Source organism: Passer domesticus, chromosome 9, assembly GCF_036417665.1.
Source record: "Passer domesticus isolate bPasDom1 chromosome 9, bPasDom1.hap1, whole genome shotgun sequence".
NCBI lineage: Eukaryota > Metazoa > Chordata > Aves > Passeriformes > Passeridae > Passer > Passer domesticus.
This window is the reverse complement of record NC_087482.1, coordinates 36509510-36526037: the sequence shown is the minus strand read 5'-3', so window position 1 is coordinate 36526037 and position 16528 is coordinate 36509510. Positions and strand designations below refer to the sequence as shown.

Sequence of the window (16528 nt, the reverse complement as noted above, 5' to 3'; positions counted from 1 at the left end):
GGATAACTTCCAAGTCATACCAGCCTGCTCAAGGCCTTGCCCAGCTCTTTTGAAAATCTCTGAGGGTGGAGATTTTGTCAAGTCTCTGGACAATGGAGGCTGAGATCAGGGAGGCTGAGCCTGGGTTCAGTGGGGTGACCCCCTGGTTTGCTCTGGTGAGGATATAAATAAACAATATGGTTGCATTTTCAAGGCCAGCTCTGAATAACCACGTAGACCTGGTTCCCAGATGAAAACTGTAACTAGTTCCAGACTTCCCTCTGAGCTCAGTTCTTTTGGGAACTAGAGATTGCATTTGGCCCATTGTGCAAAAGAGAGGCACAAAGCTGCAGCCAAGGAGACTTTCTTAAACTGGACTATAAATCCACATTATTTGCACGGACAAATGACCCAGGAACCTGAGACTGAAACTTCATGATTTTGCATTAAGCTCTTGAGGCACAGTTCCAGCCTTTTTCCTGGCTCTTGCTTTGTGGCAAAACTTCAGCTGCTGTCACTGCATGGGAACTGATCCAGCTGAAAAATACCCTGCCTGAGGAAAAGATCCTTTTTTATCATGGTCACTGTGATGGCTTGAGGAAGAGGGACACATGAACCAGGGAAAGATGGAATTGCCCCTTTCAGTGACAGCCTGTGTTTTGATAATTTAGGAAGATAGTAAAACTGCAGCTGGTAAAAAGGGCTGATCCTGCAAGTCCTACACACAAATTTTCTTCAGCAGGAGCTTATGGAGCACAGCAAAAGGGATTAATAAACCAAAGGTATGGGCTGAGCTGCAAAAGGAAGCACATGCTTCATGACTCCAAGCTCTTTCTGTTCATGTGGAATGGATTAAAGACAAAACCAAGCCTGTTATGCACTTTGCTCCTGAGCTGTTTTGATCCTATCTTCTTCTCCAGAGAAGCTTGTACAGGAGCTATTATCTGTAACTCAAAACTGTGGCTCATATTCCCTGGGTAACTCATGGGATCCACTTCTCCTTGCCAGGGAATGAGGCATCACTGGGTTCCAGCTGCAGTGGTTCAGGAATGTTTAGTGCCAGCCTGGTTGTTTTCTTGCAGGATCTGCCTGTTTGCATCTGTATTTTGAGCATGGAATACTGGGCCACATAGAAACACAGTGACTGTGCTGATGCTGGGCAGGGGATCTCCTGTGGATCAAGCACCAAATCCATGTTTGATGTCTGTTTAGCTGGAGTCATGGACAGCACAAACGTGCTCCTCACGCAACAACAGCTTTATTACTCAGAAATGCTTTGAAATTCCAGATCCCGTTCCTATTCTTTTTGCCTGCACTGGTGTGAATGACCGCTGTTCTCCTCCCCACTGAGATGTCAGCAGATCCTGTAGGTTGTTTTCCACTGAAATGTCTCTTCTTAGGTAAATATTACATCTGGGGTTGCTTTGCCAGTGGCTTTCCTACCTGGAGTTTGTACAACAGGTCAATGCCCTGCTGGGAGATAAGAGGAATACTTGCTGCCAGTGCTGTTTGCTGCTGTGAAATGCCACCCTGCTCTTCCCTCATCAGTTGCTCCTCCAAAGTTTTTTGAATGTTGCTTAAGTCCTGGAGGTTTTTGCAAATTGAGGGAAATTTAAGACAAGATGTTGAATGTTTGGACAGAGCAGAAGGACTTGTTTATTGCAACAGCCATGACTTGTAAATTATTCATCTGTGTGTAATTGAAACGCTCAGATCCTCAAAGGTCATGTTACAAAGAGTGAGGTGAAGGATCAGCGAGCTTCCAGCAAAACAGGAAGGTTGGCAGGTCCTGGGGAAGCCTTCTCCATCCACCTGCATCTCCTTCGTGGCAGTGCCTTTTTGCAGATGAAAACTGAGTTCTCAAGAAGTGAAGCAATGTACAAGCACGTGTCTGGGAAGGGGAGAGGCTGTGTGTAAAGTACCTTCCTCTGTCAGTTTTCCCTCCAGTGGGAAGCACAGGTTTGAAGCCTGTTGCAGTGAAACATTTACACAGTCTGAGGGCACAGCCCAAGAATCAGCACACACACAGTGGGCCCTGGGCTCTGTGAAATGGAGAAGTTGTTCCAAGGACCAAGAGGGAGCAGAATAGCTGTGTAAGCAGAAAATAATCCAGTGCAGTTCCACTCAGCAGTCCTGTCTCCAGACAACACCAAACTTCAACTAATTAAAAAGAGCAGATGCTAGCTGGAACGTTAATTGGAACAGCTATCAACTTTTCTCTGTGCTTAAATCTGTATTCTACCTCTCTCATTCCAGGTTTGGAGAGAAAAAGTTAACCCTTCAGGTTATTTATTTATTTTTTAGGCACAGCATGTCCTTAGAAGAGAGCGTAATGAAAGTTCTATGAATAGGTTTAGATCCAGGTTTTTTTTCAGTTGAAAACAATTCTCTGTCTAATAATGCAGAACCATCATCACAAACAGCACTCTCAACCCTTCCCTCTCATTGTGCTGTCAGTAAAGTGATCTTGCTCAGCTTTCAGAGGCCTTGTAGCAGTGCTGGGCACAGAGCCAGCTGCTCTTCTTCCCTGTATGTATTGTATTAGATGGACACCTCTTCATTAACCTGGGCTCATTTGTTCCCCTCAGCCTGTATTCCTTCTCATTAGACTTGATGTATGATCAAGAAAAGAAAGTGCAAAGAGCTCAGCTGACATCTGATACACTTATAAATAGCCTTTCTGCCCCGCTACATCCCAGCGGGAGCGAGCACTCGGTGTATCACACTCTTCCTGGAACTGGGATGCTATCGAAGATTTTCCCCTAAAGCAGCCAAATTTGGACTCTGTTGGAAACTGGGTGCTTGAATGCAGGCACCACTGGTCTGTTCCAGATTGGCAGTTCCTCAGTCTTGTCCTAACCTCCAATTCTTAAGAGATCAGGCAAAGGCATTTTTCGAACAGTGAGGCTCTTCCACTGCTCCAAGCCCTCCCTGTAACAGGCAGAGGCTCCCTCAGCACAATGACGAGCCATGGACTTTTTCTACAACTCTGCTCACACTCCACCCCAAGATCCTGTTACTCCCTTCATCCCCAAACCCTGTTTCCTCCCTCTCCCTCAGGGCTGGATCACATCTCCTCCCTGGGCTCACCGAGTCCCTCACAGGTCTGGCAATCCTTGTTGAGATGTGTCCTGTGTGCTGTCTCAAGCACCAGTGTTCCCAACTAAACACAATCTGCTCTGGCTTCCAGTGGATGATGAGGAGGGTATCCCTTAACCCCTTTACTTCTGCTGACCTCCTTGGGTGATAACTATTGTCATTCCCACACCTTACTGGCACTGATGAGCCTCAAATTCAGCTCCCAAAGACATGGCCAGGGAGTGATGAATTTAGGCAGGAGAGCTATGGAGGATTACAGGGTTGATTGAGATATTACAGATTATTCCTGAATCATATTCTTGTAGGTCTGATGAAAGAAATGAGTCAGATGCTTCCAACACAGTTTGACCTGGCAGATGCAGCCAGCTCAGAGGCTGTGTGAGGAGATCACAATGTTTTGCAAATGGAATAAAGTTCATTTAACACAGCAGGCCTGTATTTGCTGTTAACTCAAAGGCCTCTCACCTGAAAACAACCTGCAGATCACTTACCCCATCACTGCCTGCAGCAGGAATTAGCTCCTGAGAGCTGCTGGTGGTGAAGGAGGTGGGTATTTCTGAGACATGACTCCCTTCCCCCAGGCAGGGTAAAGGTCTTTTTCCTGTGATGCTGAGTTCATCATTGAAATACTCACAGTCCCTGTTCCCTTTTTGGATAGCCAGGACTCTGCCCCAAAAACACTTTCCTGCCTCTGGACTGTCTCTCTCAGAAATGCTGCCAGTTTTGGTCTCAATGTAATTTTGCTGGTTTTTGGCTGCTTTCTCTTCCTAGGTAGGAATGCTCTCACTACCAAATGACACCTGTTTCCAATGGGTCTCTTCAGCCTGTAGGAAAAATATTCTTTCCCCCTAGCTCAGCTGCAGGCAGGCATCTCCTGGGGCCAGTGGATCAGGTAAGCAGCTCCCTCTGACTCAGTTCTCCTGCTGAGCTCTCAGTGCTCTCTGCCTTCTGCATGTGCCCCGTTGACTACAGACAGCCACAGGTGAATGGCTCACACCTGACCAGTAGTGGATTTTGAGACATTTAGAGGTTAGGAGGTGAAATGGGAACTTGTTTCCTATTGTTTGCCTCCCATGTTCTGTCAGCATCTCCCCCTCAGCACCCACCCCAAAGTCACTGCCTGCCAAGTCTCTGCTGTGCTCTCTTTTCCCTCTTCGGCAGCTGCAGGTTTAGACTCTCCCAGCCTGTTTTCCTCCAGCAGGAGACAAGCTGATGTGCATCCTGCACAGCCTGTGTCCCTGCAGCCCATCCCACTGCTGCAGGGCACTGCCCAGTGCTGGGTGCATCCCTCGGGGTGCCCAGAGCCTGTTTGCAGCTGAGCTGTCTGGAGAGAGCATTAGCATTGCTGCATGGGGACAGAGGGCAGGCTTGTGGTTGCTCCCTGAGTTGTTCTTTGTGGCTGCTCACTCTGCCTTCATGCCCCAGAGATGTGAGGTGTGTCCCGAGGCCAGACTTTCCCTGTGGAAAATGGGGCAATGGTTCTCAGAGCCTGCAATGGGAATTTCTCTGGGGCATGGCAATGATTTCACCTGGCTGAATGCAGACTTGTGCCAGGTTAAACCATCAGCCTTGAATGCCTCCTCTGTTCTTGTTCCAAAGCAGCTTCTAAATTAGAAATCCTACCACCTGCATTTGATATGGGCAGGGATTTTGCAATACTGGGAGGCTGAGTCAGGCACAGAGGCGAGAGCCATTCCTGCTGCTGAAAGGTTCTGTTGCATTCAGTACCCACTGCAATCGTTTCCCTCCTCACCCCATCTCCCCAGGGGTTGAGCAAGACTGGCAAAGCTGGTCAGCTCAGCACCAGAGGAGCAGCCCTGGGGGCACTGGCTGACTCAGCAGGGACTCTGCTCCCTGTCTGCTCATGGCTTTTCCCCTGTCAGCAGCAGCATGGCCAAGGTAAATTGCCTGGTTTTGGAACAGCTTTGGTTCCTGCTGAGATTGGCAGCCTCTGAACCTTTCTGATATAGCAGCAGAACACCATCCAGGTATGGAAAACAGGCTGACCCTCTCCAGTGGTCTGCCACGTGTGTGTTACATTTACTGATCCAAATTTCCCTAGACGGTACCCTGAAGGGAAATCATCTGATTCCTGTCTTTCAGATCCAGGCCCCTTTGCCAGTTCCCACTTTTAAAGCTTCCCTGATAAAATCTAATGGAGCACATTCAGGGGTGGCTCATTCAGCTGTGGGAAAGGGTCTTGTAAAAAAAAGAGTGCTTAGACTTCTGTTATCCTAAGTTTCAATGCTTTCTGAGCCTGGTCTGTGACTAAACCATGCTCAAGGGATTAGTTAAAAGACTCTTATTTATTTTATTGATACTTCTTCTAGCATCTTGTTAGTAATTTTCTGCTTTTGACTCTGATAAATGGGAAATCAAAGAGTTCTATCAGTACAACACATCTATGCTTTGTTGCAGCAGAAGTTCCTAACTGATGGAATTGTTCTGAGTTTCTGTGTTTGAATACACAGCATTGCTTTGGGCCTAGCCCAGTGAAACCTCCAGCAGTTTGCCTGATTTACCTTCCACTCTCCATACACTGTACTAGACTTGGGATTTCATGCTCTGCTCATCCTGGGCCATAGCTTGATCTCTTTTCAGGTGGTAAATCCTGCAGCTCCATTAAGGTATGGCTGCTCAAGACAGCCCCTTGAAGCAGCCCACGTGGCTCCTCAGCAGGTCTGCAGGCTCAGAGGCAGCCAAAGAAGGCTCCTGGCACATTTTCCTCTTGAAAGTGGGTGTGAGGGAGGAGGAGGCAGCAGTTATTGAGCTGACAAAATTTCTTGTCTCCTGCCTGAGTCTCTGTGGGCTTCAAAAGAGGGTTGAGAAATGCCAAGTCCTCGGGCTGGCCCTGTCCCACGCAGGGGCTGCCTTCCAGGGTGGCCCAGGAGCCTCTGCTCAAGGTGATTTTTTTTTCAGCTTTTACACCTCTTGTTTGGGTGACTGATATTTTTCTGCTGGCTTGTGTTTTTATGAGGATTCTTCTCACCCACTGGGCTCTGATGACTGGCCACCTTCCCGTTGCTGGTGTCCAGCAAAGCCGTGGCAGAGCTGAGCTCAGCCGCGGTGCCTGCGCCTGCTCCGGCCGCCTGGAGCTCCCCCAGCAGCTCTGCTCAGCCTGTTATGGCAAAAGCTGAGCTCTCATTCCTTTTCTGAAAAGCCTCCAACCCTCTTGATTCTTTGGGCCAGCGTTGAGCCCAGTGGTTCCTCTGTCTGGACAGAAATGTTGGCCCTCAGTGTCCTCCTTGGAGGTGACATCCCACACCTGAGTCCAGCACTGAACCATTTGTCTCAAGCATCCTGGGAGTGTCCTGGGGCTCTCTGTGTTCCTGCCCGTGTCCAGTTCCTTTGGCTGATTGGAGATCTTCTGTGTGCTCTGATTTTTTCCCTCCCACCAACTCCAAAACCATCACCATCCTCTGGCTTCCCATGAATTTCTTTTGATTCTCTTTCCTGGACAAGGCCTAAACATCTCCACACATTTGTGCCAGCTGATGGGACCCTGGGATATTTGTAGTCTTTATTTCTCTTTACCAAACCCATTTGTATTAGGCAGTGCCCCCAAAAGAAAAAACAAATAAGAATTATTGAAACCCTCTCCTTTACCCCATGCAAACAGCCCTGCCTGTGAGGGCAAACAAGTCTTTAGTCCATCATTTTGCTGCTCCAAAATGATATCCCCTCTTAGTTTAAAATGTTTTTGCCTGGTGGCAGATTATTAAACAGCTTTTTGAGCCGACTTGCACCAATTTCTTTGCCAAACTCCTGCCATTCCTACTCACTTGGGGCTGATGCTGGTGGTGCTGAGCTGCTGGAGGCAGGGATGTGCCTGATCCCTCAGTAAAGCCTGTCCTGGCATTGCACAACGTGCCCGTGCTGGGGGGCCATGCGCAATCCCTGCCTGGGACAGATGTCTGAGCTGGATCCTGCTGGAATGACGTCAAAGGCTGCAATATTGTCCCTCTCCCTGGGGCTGGCAGGGCCTGGCCCTGTGGGGCTGCCACTGCCTTGCCCCTGGCATTCATCTGCCACCAAATGCCAGCACAGGTGTCCCCTGCCCCTTGGCACGGTGGGGATCTGCTCACACTCCCAGGTCTTCCTGCAAATTCCTGCCACTCTGGAAACCTCTGACTGAAAGCAAACAGGGCTTGATTTTAAAGGGAGCATCCTCCATTGTTGACCTGTGAGCAGATAAAAGTTCAGCAAAGTCACAGCCTTTGCTGTGCCTGGGACACAGGCTGGCACAAACAAATGCCACTTGTTGTGGAGCTGCAGCAGCCAGCACAGCAGAGGGGATCAGTAAATCCCTGGATGTGACTTGGCACTGTCTCTGTGGCACTGATTAGGAGGACAGGAGTTATCTGTGTGCAGCTATTTTGGATGCCTGTGTGAAAGGCTGCAGAAGGCAGCAGCAGCAGCCTCAGCTGGTACCAAAAAAGCTGTGGTGACATGGGGTGACACACACTGCTGCACCTGACCCTTTGCCACAGTGAGGTTTCCCAGCACTGCAGGGCAGGAGGAGACTGGCACATCCCTGGGGCAGGACTTCCCTGAGGCACCCAGCTCTGCCCTCCCTGGGGGCTGTGGCAGGGCAGGGGTTGTGACAGGACGTGATCTATGGTGACCTCCTGGCACCACTGCCAGCTTTGCCTGCTGCTGAGGCACTGCTGGCATTCCCCATCTGCCAGATCCAGCCTGCAGTGGGCTGCATCCAGCCTGAGCTCCAGGGAAGGGAAGGGAAGGGAAGGGAAGGGAAGGGAAGGGAAGGGAAGGGAAGGGAAGGGAAGGGAAGGGAAGGGAAGGGAAGGGAAGGGAAGGGAAGGGAAGGGAAGGGAAGGGAAGGGAAGGGAAGGGAAGGGAAGGGAAGGGAAGGGAAGGGAAGGGAAGGGAAGGGAAGGGAAGGGAAGGGAAGGGAAGGGAAGGGAAGGGAAGGGAAGGGAAGGGAAGGGAAGGGAAGGGAAGGGAAGGGAAGGGAAGGGAAGGGAAGGGAAGGGAAGGGAAGGGAAGGGAAGGGAAGGGAAGGGAAGGGAAGGGAAGGGAGCTTTTCAATTTTTATATAAATGCCCAGACAATTCTTAGAATCTTTTTAAAATGCTGATGACAGATTAAGAACAGCTCCCAGCTTGGGGTTTTGGAAATACTGAGGTTTTCCAAGTTGCCAGTCCAGCAGGAGGAGTTCCAGCGTGCCTGTGGCTGTGTGCAGCATCCTCTCCTTCAGCCAGCTCAGGGCTGCTGGTGGCAGCTGCTCCCAGGATGTGGCCACATGTAGGGTATGACCTGGGGAAAGTGAAAAAGGAGTCTGTAACTTTAGCAAGAACATTTTTATTGACTCATGAAATGAAATAACTATAAGATGTAAAAAGCTATTAAAAAATTGCTAGCCTTACAAAAATGGGGGAGATTGGTTTTTAACATATAGGTGCAGAGGTATCTTTAAAAATCTGTAATTCTGAGCTGGAAATACGACTGAGACAAGTCTTGAAATTAGATATTTAATTACCAAATCAATTTTGCTAAAAAGATCCAGAGTTTGCAATTGATTTCATTATCCTCTGCTGAGCCACCAGTGAAACCCCTGGTTATAACTGGTGCTGCTGTGTTGGTTTGCTGTGGGTCCCATCAGCAAATTATTGTGATTATAACAGACTTTGCATGCTAAAAGTGAAGAACTTGACATTCCAAAAGCAACATCCTTTCTGTTTTCTCTGATAGAGATAACTAGTTTATTCCTAGGTGTAAAAGCAAAAGCATTTTGTGTTGTGTTGAGTGGTTGTGTTAATGTGGCAGTGAGGAGAAGGGCTGGTGTGTAATGCTTCACACTTTGCAGGGCAGAAATCAGCCAGTATTTACCTTAGGGGCTGTGATATTTGGACAGGAATTCCAAAGAGAAGTATCATAGTGAACTTCTGCTGACTCTGACAGGTTTGCAGGATCAGTGCCTCACTTTAGTAAGAGAGATGCTGCTTGCTGATGGCCAGGAGCCCTAATGGTATCCAGGGAAACCCGACTGCCTGCAGTAATTCACAGGGTGGTCACTGTCACATGCAGGAGTGTGCAAAACCATCTACGTGTGGCTTGATCTTTGGGGTAAATTTGCTTTAGAGCTGAGGGCACTTGCTGTGCCAGCCCCTGCAGCAGACAGACTCCAGGTCCACTTGGACAAAAACTGGGCGATTTGCAGTGGTTTAGAGATCTCTTTTCCCTGGGGAAAAGAAGAACTAGCATGTCATTAAGTAGAGGTTGTGGAAGAATTAAAGCACTCAATAAGATGTGATGTTCTCCCCAGCTCAGTGATTACAGGCTCTTCTCATAAAAGCTGCCATATTCCCTCTGCCTCTAGCACAATTCAGATACCCTGAAAAAAAGCCTTTCTCATAATCTTTTTTCTATATTTTCTTCACTGGGCTCTTGAAATTCATTTTATGAACATCAGTTTGTTCTGTATTGTACTTTGCCAAGATTATTATCCTTAAGGAACAGGAGGTGAAACCGCAGAGCAAGGAGATGAGGTGAGTCACTTCTGGCCATATAGACATTTAAATAGTTGCAGAATTGGAAGGGACATATTTTCCTCTCAACAGTGTTTGTGGGGAAAAAAATATATGCCAGTAATCTGAATTTAGCTCTCCATTACTGCTTGTAACACCACCAGGGGTAAATATTTTGCTCACAAACACCTACAATTAAGAACATGGGCATCTTTAGATTGCAGGATATGTAATTAATCTTCCCCCAGACTTTCAGACAATATAAGGTGGATGTGAATGAAAACACTATGATCACATCTGTATTTTAAGAAAGAATAACCAGGTCTGAATCAGAGGTTTTTCATTGCTTACATTGCTACTAAGGACCCACTAGATGAGAAAATAGAAGATGGCATCACAATGGATATTTTTTATATGAGTGATCCAGTTGCTTGGGTTTTTTTGTCAGTTTTTTATTATTAATTATTCTGCTGAGAATATCTGCCCTGGGACAAACAAAGCAGTCAGCTCTCAACGGCAGCAAAATAAATCTCAGTCCAGGGCAACACAAATTGGGAAGAAGCTCCAGAGAGTGGTGCTGTTTGAAATAAATTGAGGAAATATTTTAAAAGCTTGCATAGAAGAGCAGGGTTTTGCCAGCTATTACAATTGGACTTCAGAGTAACTGCTGAGTGGGTAATTAGTCCCACGGGAACACAGGAGTCTGGACAAATGTAAAAAGGAACAAGAGGGGAAAAAAGCGTATGAAGAATTAACTTTGGAAAACAAGCTAGAACATTAGTCACAGGAGAGATATAACTCAACTTCCATTTAACATTTATTTCTGTGATGAACAGAAACATTGTTTTTAACCCTGTATAGAAGCAGGAAATACAAACCTTGCTGTTTAAGGCAGCTGGAACTACTTTATTGAAGTTCATTTCTTTGATAAGCGGGTGAAGGGGAGGGTAAAGAGATGCTGAAAATACTGCAAACCCAGCAAAGAGGAATTATGTTCAGGTGGAAAAGGGAAAAAAACAGTTGTGAATTGGTCAAGATATTAGGTGGGGTCTGTTTTGCTCTCAGAGACTTCCTCATCATGAAGACAGAGCAGTTAGTCAAGGTTTAAAAGATCATGTCCCCACCAACCTTTGCTCACAGCCTGTCTACAATGCTGGGCTGAGAGCACCCAGCTGGAAGGAGGTGATTTACCTACCTGACATGCCAGAGGATAGCTCTTTGAATAACTCTTTGCTGGGTTTAGAAAGACTTGGTGGAACACAACTACAAAGAAAGCCTGAAGCATGTGAGACATTTCTGAGGTTATCTAGTGCACATGTGGTTGGTTCTGCCATTCCAGAGCTCCTGATCCAGTCCTGTGCAGTAAGTACTGAACCAGAGACTTATTTATAGAGTTTGTGCACTTGGCTTTTGTGGTTCATTGCTCCCATTATTATCTCAACAGCGGTGATTTGCTAATCAGTCCTTTGTAGGACAGGACTAGTATTGCTTTGGCTGTTTGATGTTTAGAAAAAAAGAAGAATGTAATTCCAGCGTCCCAGAGGAGCAGGAGGCTTTGCAGAATCTCCTAATATATCTGGGTGTGAATCTATGTAAATGGGTCATATTCACTGAACTGTGTGCCTGGAGCAGTAACAGTACCATCACAGCTGAAGGTTCAGGACCAGGCACCTGCATCCTCCTAATTTTGAGGACTTTTGTGCTTTCTCTGCTCTACAGCTTCCAAGGAGGTTGAGTTGACCTCCGTGCTGGGCTCTCACGTTTCACTGGCCAAGTGATGGGGTCCCAGCTGCCAGTTCTGCCCTGGGACCCACAGGAGCTCTGCCTCTTGGTGCCATGGGGTTGCATTTGTGACCTGGTGGTGCTCCAGCTGTGACCCGAGCCAAGGTTACTGTGTTTGCATGTAGGCTTTGTGTTTGCTGTTTAAGGTGAGCGAGAGGCTCCGAATTCCCTCGGTTGGGTCACCCTCTCTGTTTCCCAATCCAGTGCAGATGGCCAGACAGGCGGGCAGCTCTTCCTTGAAGACATTACAATTCTCCAGAGGTGTGCCAGTGTCTGGCAGCCGTGGTGTTGGCAATGCACGGTGGACACAGAGTGGTCACAGCTGTTCAGTTGTAAACACTGTCCTCAGAGCCACCAACTCCTCTCAGCACCTCCCGGAGCCACTGCTCAGCACAAGGATCCTGCACGAACGCGCCCAGCCCTGGCGTATTCCTTCCAGGAGAGGGCAGGGGAATACAGTTTATCGCAGATCCACTCCTGAGCTGGAGTCAACCTCCATCCAACGCCACATCTTCCTCTGCGTCTTTTCATTTTGCTTTCCTAAACTTGGATGAGCAGAATGGGTTCTGACTCTCCTGCAGGTGAGTCAGTGGGTTTTGTCACCTTTACAGACCTGCCTGTCCCTGAGTCATCCTCGGGAGGGGCAGCTCGGGCTGGGCTGTGCCCCTTGCTCTCGAACCCCTTGCCATGAGCCTGGTGTGTTCCACTGAAGGCATCGCCTGCTGGGCAGCTTCAGGAGCAGGATGTAAAGAACCGAGCCCCAGCTCTTGTGCTTCAGCTCGCCATCAAGCCAGGGGAGGCAGTGACGGGACAACTCGTGTATCACACACCCAGCACACCCCAGTCCCTGCAGAGGGGTCTGATTCCCTCAATGTCCAGGGTGTCAGCAGGAACAGCTCTGCTCCGTGGGTGCTTTTGCCAGATTAAAGTTCAGGGGTTGCACATGGAAACCCGAGGCTGGAGCTGGACTGGCTAAAGATGGCTTAGAGAAATGCAGCCAGAAGGTCAGCTAACATTTTCTCTCTCAGTATATTAACGAACAGAAAGTTTGGGAGAAAATCAGAAACCCTCCCCAGGTCCCCCCACTGTCTTTAACAGTCAAAAGCCTAATAGCATAAAAAATCCTAAAATTACTTTCTTCCAACTTATCTCCCCCTGGACCTATGATGCTGACTTGAAAAGACAACATAATTTCCAAACCAGTGGAGGAAAGAAAAAAGCCCTCAAATCAATAAACTGTTGGCCCTGGAGCACAGATGCCCTGGCAAGGCCAAAGAAATTAAGTCCTGAGATTGCTGTTGCTGTTTCCACCTTGTCCTGCAGAGACACAGCCAGGGATAAACATATTCTTTGTGTCAATATTTCTGTAGTACTGAGAGAACTTACAGTCCTTATCTGTGAGTGTCAAGGACTGCTAAGTTAATGTGATCATAACATTACTGGAGAGTCTGACAGGCTTTTTTGTTCCCTGTGTAACTGTTCTGGTGCTGAAAGCCGAAGCCCACTAGAGCTCAGCTGGATGTGACCATGGGCTTTGTGGCACATGGAAGGGATCCATCTGCAGGAGACTAACTTAAAAAAACAAAAAAACCCCTCAAACAACACACAAAACCAACAAATAGAATTTGAAGTTCCATTTTATTTATTTATTTTTCTACTTTGCTTGATTTTTTTTTTTTGCTTTTTTCAACCTTGATTTGTAAATCAGATGGAAATGTGTGAATAATCAATTCAGGCTGACTAACCCTTGTTTTGCCAGGTGGCTGGCTGGCTCATCAGATTACTAATAGTTTGCTGCTGCAGTAAATGGGAAATGGCAGGGGCTGGGGCAGAAATACCACAGGTGACCTCTAAAGACAGCAAAGCACTCACCCAGTGCAACACAATCCCTCTTTTTGTCCATCCATGAAGTTCACTTTTCTTTCAAGTCCCCTTAAAAACGAGGAGTAATTTGTAACTCTGAACTGTGCAAGCAACATACAAAAGAGGAGAAAATCCGAGGCAGGAAAAGTCAGCCTCTAGAGCATGAAAGAAGAGGCAAAGTATGAGCAGAGCCAGGCAATTCTAGGTGTAAATTGCTGAGTGTGGAGGAACCTTTGCTGCCTTTCCCACCTTTAAAGGCTCTGTGCTATGTGGCACAGAGCAACTCATCAACAGCTCAGCCTATGGCTCCTTTTTAACTTTATAAAGCAGGGCAATTGTTATCTTCAGGAAAATTTTTTAAAGCTGGAATGCTGAGGCTTATCTGCCTTTCCTGGCTAGATCTTTAGCACACAGCCATCAGACAAAAGCCAGTTAAAAGGACCTTAACTCTGTGTTATCACCAGTGTTTGACTGGGCTGTGCCAATGCCAGAAAGGCTGTCTGAGCAGGGCAACCAGTTTGACTGAAGTTCTCTCCTGAAAGGTGGCAAAAGAGAGAATGGAAAATGCCCAAGTAATACCAAGGGACAGAAGCAGCAGTAGATTTCCAAAGGAGTTGTTGAAGGGGTGAAAAAAAGAAGGAAATCTCTTCCTGATGCACAAAATGGATGGGTTGGGAAAATTCACGTGTATTTCACAGCATGGAATGAGGACTCAGTTGTGCTGCAGTACCAAATGAAGGACGCTGATGTGAGACATCAGTCACAGATGCACAAAAATTCATTCCCAAAATCTTGTCCCAGCCATTGCTGGTTCTTATGAAAAGTTGGCAGAAAAAAGGGATCAGAAGTAATTATATTTGTCTAGATCTGTGCATTTCCCCTGCTGTTAATAAAGACTTGTAGTGTTTCCAAAGCCTTGAGCAAAACTTAGATGTGTGTCAGCTTGCTGTCACTGTCGTGGGGCTCAGAGGAATTAACCAGTTCACAGCTTGAGAAGTGCATGCAGAGATCACGGAGGGGTGCAAAAGGAGCTGAGTCAGCTCAGAGGCTGGCACCTGCCACTGCAGCTTGCAATCTTCAGGTTTGGGGTTAGGCCCCAAAGTGGCCTGCAGACCTCAAAACCAGGCCTGCAGTTTGAGGCACTCCCAGCAGACGTGGATAAGAAAATATGTTCTAGCTTAGAATGGAAGTTTCTCTGTTAAAATGTTTGCTCAGGAAAGATGCTGTAATGGATGAAGCTGCAGGGATGCTTCAGCAAGGACATCCCCAGGCTGGCATTCCATGAAGCAGTGACTTTTGTGCATTTTCCCATTATTCTCTGTTGTAAGGTGACAGGATTGTGCTGTAGTGCCATCATATATCCTGTTTGTTTAGTTTTAACATGTCCTTTGTCTCTGTCTAGAAATTCTGCCTGAGCAGAAAAAGAAGACTTTGGATATTTTTCTTGGGTGTATTGATGTCCAGCAGCCTGGTCAGGGCAGCAATTTCCACAAGAGCTCTGGACACGCAGGAATGCTGAAGGCAGTCACTGAGCCTCCACACAAGGGCTGTGCTGAAGATTCCCATGGATTCTGTGTGCACAGCAAAGGGGATCTGGACATAGGTAAAAGGTGCATCCAGGACTTGTCACACTGTGTGTCAGTGAGCTTGGGTCAGGGTTCATCCTGTGCTCTGCACTCCCTTCCCAGGTGCTGTGCACTGCCTGCCTGCATTTCTAATACCTTTTTTTGTTGTTTTTTCCCCCACAGGGAAATCTCAGGGAAAATTACAGATGCCTTAGTTACTTTCCTCATATTTCCATTACATTTCACCTCCCAGCAGTATTGAAACGCTGAGATGCTCAGTAGGGTTCTTCAGATGTGAAAAAGTACCAGATCCCTCCTCCATCACGACATGCAGCCACACAGGGGCAGGTGCTGCCACAAGGGATGGAGGCTGTGCATCCCCTCCCACAGCAGCACCTTTGGATCTGCTTGAGCCCACTGCAGATTCTCACCTTCCTATCTCCAGCCTCAGAAACAGCCAACAGCACAGCCCTGATGCTGCACAGTGGGCAAAGGACCCAGCCTCCAGTGGTGCTTTTAGGGAACTGAAAAGGTTGTGGGCCCAGTAAAACAGATGAAGCTTGTAAAGCAGAACTGGGAAAACACCAGTTATTTCCACATAAGGTAAATATGGGACTTCACTGCACCTCTAGCAATTTAAAGAAAGTTCAGAACGACTGTGACTAAAATATGAAGACATTGCCTTTTGCAAGTAAAAAAATGCAAGTTAGAGAAATGTCTAACATGTCCCTGCGCCTAGGTAGATTATAATAATGATGAAATTAAGATTGCAACTTTTGGTTGTTTTCATGTGATGAACATTACAAGGGAATTTTGTATGTGTTCAAAATCCATTAAAACCTGGCCTTGTTGGCTCAGATTTTAGCTGTATCTAAATTTCATGTCCTTTGCATTGCTAAATCACACTAAACTTCACCTACGCAGGAAACAAAGGGGTTTTAATTGAGAAGAAGCAGTAAAGCGAGGTTTGCCAAACATCTATTTTGGGTAAAAATATTTAAGGCCAGCATTTTTACCAACGTAATCCTTTTTACGTCAGTGAAGTTACACTAATGCAGAATTTGGCCCTGATGTATTTGTACAAATATAGAATCTAGGATTTTGATGAGTACGTATTCATGCATTATTCATTGAGACAATGTGGAGAGGAAGAACGAGGTCTGTGCATGAGAGCAGAGCCCTGAGCTCCCCCAGTTCCTTTGATGGTCCCCAGCAGGATGAAGGAGCACCTGTAGGGTCACCCCTGTTCTGCTGCCTGGCCAGGACTTGTTGAGGCTGAGTGTCCTCTTGGGAAGAGACTGGTTTATGTTTGCCAGGTTGTGGGGTGTGTTACTGGCAATTCTGAAGAAATGCAGATGGAGGATATTTTTGTGAGTTTAAATTGAGCTGGATTTGAAAAGAGATGAGACTGCATCTTGGTTCTGCCACAGACCTTTTGTTTGAGCCTTTGTGCCTCTGTTTCCCCATAAAATGAGAATAGTACTTCATTTTCCCTTCAGGACAGTGAGGCCTACTGTGGGGAGAAAGGAAGGGTGTGCTGTCCCATGTGCCCTCACAAAAGGATGCACAGACCTGTTGTCATAGGACTGCATTCTGATATCCCAGGCTGCACGCTCCCAAGAAAACTGAAAAAAGGCAAAACTGCATTTGGAAAACCACTGATTGAGCAGAAAACCTGACTGCTGCTGCAGCTGGCCCCACCGTGAGCTTCCTCTGCAGGAGCTGAGCATAGATCCTGATCCATACCAAGTA

At 47.1% G+C, this 16528-nt stretch overlaps 1 long non-coding RNA gene across 2 annotated transcripts; it reads left to right on the top strand.

Annotated features, from left to right (window-relative positions):
- Window positions 1-3624: 3624 nt before the first annotated feature.
- LOC135307373 (uncharacterized) lies at window positions 3625-15525 on the top strand. 2 transcript variants are annotated; one of them, XR_010368078.1, is made up of 3 exons: window positions 3625-3970; window positions 14614-14821; window positions 14960-15525. It is a non-coding gene; the product is annotated as an uncharacterized LOC135307373 (long non-coding RNA). The 2 variants fall into 2 exon arrangements; XR_010368077.1 differs by lacking the exon at window positions 3625-3970 and adding an exon at window positions 8125-11929.
- Window positions 15526-16528: the final 1003 nt, after the last annotated feature.